Source organism: Bubalus kerabau, chromosome 17 (genome assembly GCF_029407905.1).
Source record: "Bubalus kerabau isolate K-KA32 ecotype Philippines breed swamp buffalo chromosome 17, PCC_UOA_SB_1v2, whole genome shotgun sequence".
Classification (NCBI taxonomy): Eukaryota; Metazoa; Chordata; class Mammalia; order Artiodactyla; family Bovidae; genus Bubalus; species Bubalus kerabau.
In genome coordinates, this window is record NC_073640.1 from 4,975,625 (window position 1) to 4,983,660 (window position 8,036).

Below are 8,036 nucleotides of genomic sequence, written 5' to 3' on the forward strand. Positions count from 1 at the left end.
CCGTCTCAAACACCGTTTGCTTAAAATTTTGTCCCACAGACTTATGTGGCAACAGCACTTACAGGAATCTAACCAAAATCACTGCAGATGGTGACTGCAGCCATGAAATTAAAAGACGCTTACTCCTTGAAAGGAAAGTTATGACCAACTTAGATAGCATATTGAAAGGCAGAGACATTACTTTGCCAACAAAGGTCCCTCTAGTCAAGGCTGTGGTTTTTCCAGTGGTCATGTATGTATGTGAGAGTTGGACTGTGAAGAAAGCTGAGCGCCAAAGAATTGATGCTTTTAAACTGTGGTGTTGGAGAAGACTCTTGAGAGTCCCTTGGACTGCAAAGAGATCCAACCAGTCCATTCTGAAGATCAGCCCTGGGTGTTTTTTGGAAGGAATGATGCTAAAGCTGAAACTCCAGTACTTTGGCCACCTCATGCGAAGAGTTGACTCATTGGAAAAGACTCTGATGCTGGGAGGGATTGGGGGCAGGAGGAGAAGGGGATGACAGAGGATGAGATGGCTGGATGGCATCACCGACTCGATGGACGTGAGTTTGAGTGAACTCCGGGAGTTGGTGATGGACAGGGAGGCCTGGTGTGCTGCGATTCGTGGGGTCGCAGAGTCGGACACGACCGAGTGACTGAACTGAACTGAACTGAACTGAACCTTGAAAAATACTCAACGAGGGTGCTGGGGAAATGTGTTCCAGGTAAAATATCAGAGACAAAGAGCAAGTAGGTTTGTGGAACGAAAACAGTTTCTGGAATGATAACAAGAATTAGCGATGAAGTTGGTAGGAGGCTGATGAAAAAGGAGCCGCGTGGAGCAGCTTAATGAGCAAATGAATTCATTCGAGGGAACACCCCATTCTGGTGTGACTTTTAGAGTTAGCTTTGTCTGGGCTAGAATCCCAGCTCTCTCACATAAGCATTCTATGATTGGGAGCATTTTTGAAAAGGAATAAAGATTATATATTGGGCTTTAAGAAGAGGTAAAATAAGAAAAAAGGATTAAATAAGGATTAAGTGTGACAGTTTAACTGGGATCAAACATTTCCTTGTTACTTCACTAGAAAGAAGCTGGGCAATTTCTCTGAAACCTGAGAAATGAATCCCTACTTCTCCCACTTTGCCACTCATGCACCACAACAAATTAATTTCAAATAATAGTGGGCTCTATGTGGAATTTTACATGTAAAGTGTAAGTAAAAATGTTTCGAAAAGGGTAAATCAGTTCCTGCTGTCCTCTTCGTGCCAGGATTCTTTTTCTCCAACACTTTTTACAGAGTTAATTTGGAGAAGATTCTTTTGGACCCTGCAGATGAGGATGTGCAGGAAGAAAAAAGTAAATATGCATATGGCAGGCCATGATCTACATCTCATTATGTGAGAAGCAACCTTGGGACTCTTTTGCCAAATTATATTGATCACAGGAGTAAAAGTGGTTAAAGAACCTTTAAGTTTAATGAGTTTAAAGGTAAATCATCAAAGGTGCAGGGCTGTATACAATAGAATTCACTTGTGCAAACAAAACAAACACAAATATGCTTGTACATACTATAGAAAATGTATAATACACACACAAAAGTGGTATCAGTGGCTGCTTCTACTGAGAGGCTCTAAAGTCTGGGTTGGGAGGAAACTGCGTACAGTTCATCCTCTGAAAGTTATTTTTCATGTGTGTGTTTTCCTTTTAAAATTGTATTTCAGACAAACAGGAAAGGGAATTCTGTAACAGACAACAGTTAAGATTCAAATGAATCCCCTGCATTGCCATCCCAAGAGACAATCTCCTGGATTTTAGTGCTTATCTTCCCCATAAATGCTTTCAGTGTGTATAGATTTTTCTTAAAAACAAACTTAACAAGCCTCAGGAATCTAGACTTTTCTATGTCCACCTTCAACACCTGCACAGTGTGAGACTCCTGCTAAGAAGGCAACTAGTTTCCAAAGTAGGGGATGGAGCGAGGACTCCAGGGATTTTAAATTCAATCGCCTGCATCCTGCCTCCTCTGAAATTATGGTAAACACCCATATCACAGTTCGAGGATTCAACATCACAAGGTTAAGAGCGTTCTACCCAGTGCCTGGTCTGTGGCGAACGTTTGATTAAATACCGGCTGTTATTATTATTCCTGTTCCCCGCCCCCGTGGGGGGGTCGGGAGAAGGAGACACCTAAATATGGGGAAGAGGCTCTCACACCTATGCTCAGAGATACTCACATCGCGCACAGGCAGAGCGAACCGAAAGCGCCCTAAGGCGCGGCCGCGTACCCGGCCAGCAGCCCCGGCCATCGCCGCTCAGCATGGCGGTTACCTCTGCCAACTGCCGCTCACAGCCAGAGCCTCATTGGCTGATGCATGGAAGCCTGTCTCACCAGCCAATCAGAGGAGGGGGCAGCAAGCATTGCGACTGCGCGCCTGTGTGCCTAAGGTTCCTGGACTGTTACTAGCAGGTAATAAAGTAACTCTTTGAAAGGGGGTTGTGAGATTCAGTGTCTGCTACTGCTGAGTCATTTCAGTAGTGTCCGACTCTGTGGGACCCCATAAACGGCAGCCCACCAGGCTCCGCCGTCCCTGGGATTCTCCGGGCAAGAACACTGGAGTGGGTTGCCATTTCCTTCTCCAGTGCATGAAAGTGAAAAGGGAAAGTGAAGTCGCTCAGTCGTGTCCGAATCTTAGCGAGTGACCCCAGGGACTGCAGCCTACCAGGCTCCTCCATCCATGGGCTTCTCCAGGCAAGAGTGCTGGAGTGGGGTGCCACTGCCTTCTCCATGCTAAATGCTTAATAGATGTTAGGTGTGAAGATGGTTATTAATACTTTACTGTCAAGTTAAGTGACTTTTTACTAGCTTTTGAGCTTGACCTTATATCTGTGTTTGTTGTTAAGTTGCTAAGTCAACTGACTGGCTCTACTGCACCCCCTTGGACTGCTGCCCACCAGGCTCCTCTGTCCATGGGATTTCCCAAGCAAAAATTCTGGAGTGGGTTGCCATTTTCTTCTCCAGGGGATCTTCCTGACCCAGGGATTGAACATGGGTCTCCTGCATTACAGGCAGATTCTTTACCACTGAACCATCTAGGAAGCCCCAGTAGTATTCTCTTTTATACAAAAATGTTACAGGAAGGGGGACTTCTAGGGCTGGAAAGGGGGATCTTGTCTAACACTCAGAAATGAATTGTCCGAGGAGACCCACGTGCTTACGAAGTAAGAGACTTTACTGGGAATGGGTGCCCGGGTGGGGAGCAGGGGATGCGAACCCAGAACTGCTCTGCCAAGTCTCAGGTTTTATGGTGATGGGATTAATTTCCAGTTTGTTTTTGGCCACTAATTCTGTCTTAGAGTCCTTTCTGGATGTGCAGGCATTATTCAGCCAAGATGGATGCCAGCAAGAAGGATTCTGGGAGGTGGTAGGACACGTGGTGTCTCCTTTTGACCTTTTCTGAATTCTTCCGGTTGGTGGGGGCTTGTTAGTTTCCTGGTCCTTACCAGGACCTCCTGTCATGAAATACTCACTCAAATGGTTACTACAGTGCCTGGCCAGGGTGGGTGGCTTCAGTCAATGTTTCCCCTGACAAAAAGGATAAAATTTTTCTGTAATATTGAGACCAAACAGGAATCTGTGGGGCCATCCTGGGCACACAAGCCTTTGTAGGAACTAGTCTTCATTTAGCCTCCTTGACCCTCCCTGAATTCCAAAGGGTGGATTCAAACATTTGCTAATCAGGGAAGGGAGGGACTGTGGAAACAAGATAAAAGCAGTCTAGAAACAATAGTGCAGTTTTGGGGTAAGGTCCTGGTTCCTCTTCAAGGACTATGCATACAGTATCTTTGAGTTCTCTGGCAGGAACTAAATCCCTCCCCTGCCCACCCATCCCCCCAACTTCAGGCTGGGCATAAGATTCTTGGAGCACCACCCTGTTACCTCCCCACCAACCAATCAGAAGGTAGTCACACACCCTGCAGCCCTCACCGCAAATTTTGTCATAAAAAACTCCCCCAGACCATCAGGGAGTTTGGGGTTTTTGAGCACCATCTACCTGTTCTCCTTGCTTGTCCCTGCAGTAAACCCTTCCCTGCTCTAAATTCCCACGTTTTGAGTTGTTTGGCCTCACTGTGCATTGGGCATGCAAACTTGTGTTTTCCTAACATATCTGTACGGATGACCAGCACAATTTTATACTCTTGTATTTAGATATACAAGATGATGTAGGTTAATACTGGAGATGACGCTGGGAAAGACTGAAGGCAGGAGAAGGGGATGACAGAGGATGATGAGATGGTTGGAAGGCATCAATGATTCGATAGACAAGAGTTTGAGCAAGCTCCAGGAGTTGGTGAGGGACAGGGAAGCCTGGCATGCTGCAGTCCATGGGGTCGCAAAGAGTTGGACATGACTGAGTGACTGAACTGACTGAGACTCAGGGTGAGAGGGTGAGAGAGAGAGAGAGACACTGATCACACCCTTGTGGAAGTTTGAATTACTTTTAAGGGGCATTTCTCCCTGGTTTCCTTTGGCCAGTGATTTTGATTCATCTGATTCACAATCCATATTTCATGTATCTCAGGATCCTCCCCTGTGTGCCCATGCATCTCTTAGCCAAGATGGACTTTACAGAAAAGGCATATGGGTAGAGAACATCCCTTGACATAACTCCTCTTTGACCTTCAAGGAAACTTTTTTGCACATAAGTGGTCAGGGAGTTCTCTTGACTGTGAAAATAAGAAGTATGTATTGGGTAGGACCCAGCCTCCTCCCTTAATTGTCCCACTATGCTTGTCTTGGAGTTTCGGTCCTTATGGTATGAATCTCCAATTGCTTTAAACTGGGGCTGGTGGGGAGGGGGAGGGGGCCCGGGGGGGCCGGGCATCTACGTCCTGTCTCAGAGAGGTTAAGATCATGGGTTTTGGAGTTACACACACACACAGGTTTGAATATTGGCTCTTTACTTTTTCAGTGTGTACCTAGGCAAAACAGTTACCTCATCTCTAAATGGGATGCCAGTTGATCTGCCTCATACACAGTCGAAAAATTAAGCAAAATATAGCCAAAGCTTTGGTTTTTCCAGAAGTCCTGTACTGATGTGAAAGTTGGACCATAAAGAAGACTGAGCACTGAAGAACTGATGCTTTTGAGAGTTCCCAGGTGAATTTAATTCAGATGACCATTATATCTACTACTGCGGGCAGGAATCCCTCAGAAGAAATGGAGTAGCCATCATGGTCAACAAAAGAGTCCGAAATACAGTACTTGGATGCAATCTCAAAAACAACAGAATGATCTCTGTTCATTTCCAAGGCAAACCATTCAATATCACAGTAATCCAAGCCTATGCCCCAACCAGTAACGCTGAAGAAGCTGAAGTTGAATGCCTCTATGAAGACCTACAAGACCTTTTAGAACTAACACGCAAAAAAGATGTCCTTTTCATTATAGGGGACTGGAATGCAAAAGTAGGAAGTCAAGAAACACCTGGAGTAACAGGCAAATTTGGCTTTGGAATATGGAATGAAGCAGGGCAAAGGCTAATAGAGTTTTGCCAAGAGAACACACCGGTCATAGCAAACACCCTCTTCCAACAACACAAGAGAAGACTCTACACATGGACATCACCAGATGGTCAACACCAAAATCAGATTGATTATATTCTTTGCAGCCAAAGATGAAGAAGCTCTATACAGTCAGCAAAAACAAGACCAGGAGCTGACTGTGGCTCAGATCATGAGCTCCTTATTGCCAAATTCAGACTTAAATTGAAGAAAATAGGGAAAACCACTAGACCATTTAGGTATGACCTAAATCAAATCCCTTATGATTATACAGTGGAAGTGAGAAATAGATTTAAGGGCGTAGATCTGATAGACAGAGTGCCTGAAGAACTATGGACTAAGATTTGTGACACTGTACAGGAGACAGGGATCAAGACCATCCCCATGGAAAAGAAATGCAAAAAAGCAAAATGGCTGTCTGGGGAGGCCTTACAAATAGCTGTGAAAAGAAGAGAAGCAAAAAGCAAAGGAGAAAAGGAAAGATATAAACATCTGAATGCAGAGTTCCAAAGAATAGCAAGAAGAGATAAGAAAGACTTCTTCAGCGATCAATGCAAAGAAATAGAGGAAAACAATAGAATGGGAAAGACTAGAGATCACTTCCAGAAAATTAGAGATACCAAGGGAATATTTCACGCAAGGATGGGCTCGATAAAGGACAGAAATGGTATGGACCTAAAGGAAGCAGAAGATATTAAGAAGAAGTGGCAAGAATACACAGAAGAACTGTACAAAAAAAGATCTTCATGACCCAGAGAATCACGATGGTGTGATCACTCATCTAGAGCCAGACATCCTGGAATGTGAAGTCAAGTGTGCCTTAGAAAGCATCACTATGAACAAAGCTAGTGGAGGTGATGGAATTCCAGTTGAGCTTTTTCAAACCCTGAAAGACGATGCTGTGAAAGTGCTGCACTCAATATGCCAGCAAATTTGGAAAACTCAGCAGTGGCCACAGGACTGGAAAAGGTCAGTTTTCATTCCAATCCCAAAGAAAGGCAATGCCAAAGAATGCTCAAACTACCACACAATTGCACTCATCTCACATGCTAGTAAAGTAATGCTCAAAATCCTCCAAGCCAGGCTTCAGCAATATGTGAACTGTGAACTTCCTGATGTTCAAGCTGGTTTTAGAAAAGGCAGAGGAACCAGAGATAAAATTGCCAACATCCGCTGGATCATGGAAAAAGCAAGAAAGTTCCAGAAAAACATCTATTTCTGCTTTATTGACTATGCCAAAGCCTTTGACTGTGTGGATCAGAATAAACTGTAGAAAATTCTGGAAGAGATGGGAATACCAGACCACCTTACCTGCCTCTTGAGAAACCTGTATGCAGGTCAGGAAGCAACAGTTAGAACTGGACATGGAACAACAGACTGGTTCCAAATAGGAAAAGGAGTACCTCAAGGCTGTATCTTGTCACCCTGCTTATTTCTTATATGCAGAGTACATCATGAGAAATGCTGAGCTGGAAGAAGCACAAGCTGGAATCAAGATTGCCAGGAGAAATATCAATAACCTCAGATATGCAGATGACACCACCATTATGGCAGAAAGTGAAGAGGAACTCAAAAGCCTCTTGATGAAAGTGAAAGTGGAGAGTGAAAAAGTTGGCTTAAAGCTCAACATTCAGAAAAAGAAGATCATGGCATCTGGTCCCATCACTTCATGGGAAATAGATGGGGAAACAGTGTCAGAGTTTATTTTTTGGGGCTCCAAAATCACTGCAGATGGTGACTGCAGCCATGAAATTAAAAGACGCTTACTCCTTGAAAGGAAAGTTATGACCAACCTAGACAGCATATTGAAATGCAGAGACATTACTTTGCCAACAAAGGTCCCTCTAGTCAAGGCTATGGTTTTTGCAGTGGTTATGTATGGATGTGAGACTTGGACTGTGAAGAAAGCTGAGTGCTGAAGAATTGATGTTTTTGAACTGTGGTGTTGAAGACTCTTGAGAGTCCCTTGGACTGCAAAGAGATCCAACCAGTCCATTATGAAGGAGATCAGCCCTGGGATTTCTTTGGAAGGAATGATGCTAAAGCTGAAACTCCAGTACTTTGGCCACCTCATGTGAAGAGTTGACTCATTGGAAAAGACTCTGATGCTGGGAGGGATTGGGGGCAGGAGGAGAAGGGGACGACAGAGGATGAGATGGCTGGATGGCATCACCGACTCGATGGACAGGAGTCTGAGTGAACTCTGGGAGATGGTGATGGACAGGGAGACCTGGCATGCTGCAATTCATGGGGTCTCAAAGAGTCGGACACGACTGAGCCACTGAACTGAACTGAACTGGACAGCAAGGAGATCAAACCAGTCAATCCTAAAGGAAATCAACCCTGAATATTCATTGGAAGCTGATGCTGAAGCTCCAATACTATGGCCACCTGATGTGAAGAGATGACTCACTGGAATAGACCTTGATACTGGGACAGATTAAGGGCAGGAGGAGAAGGTGGCAACAGAGAATGAGATGGCATCACCAAC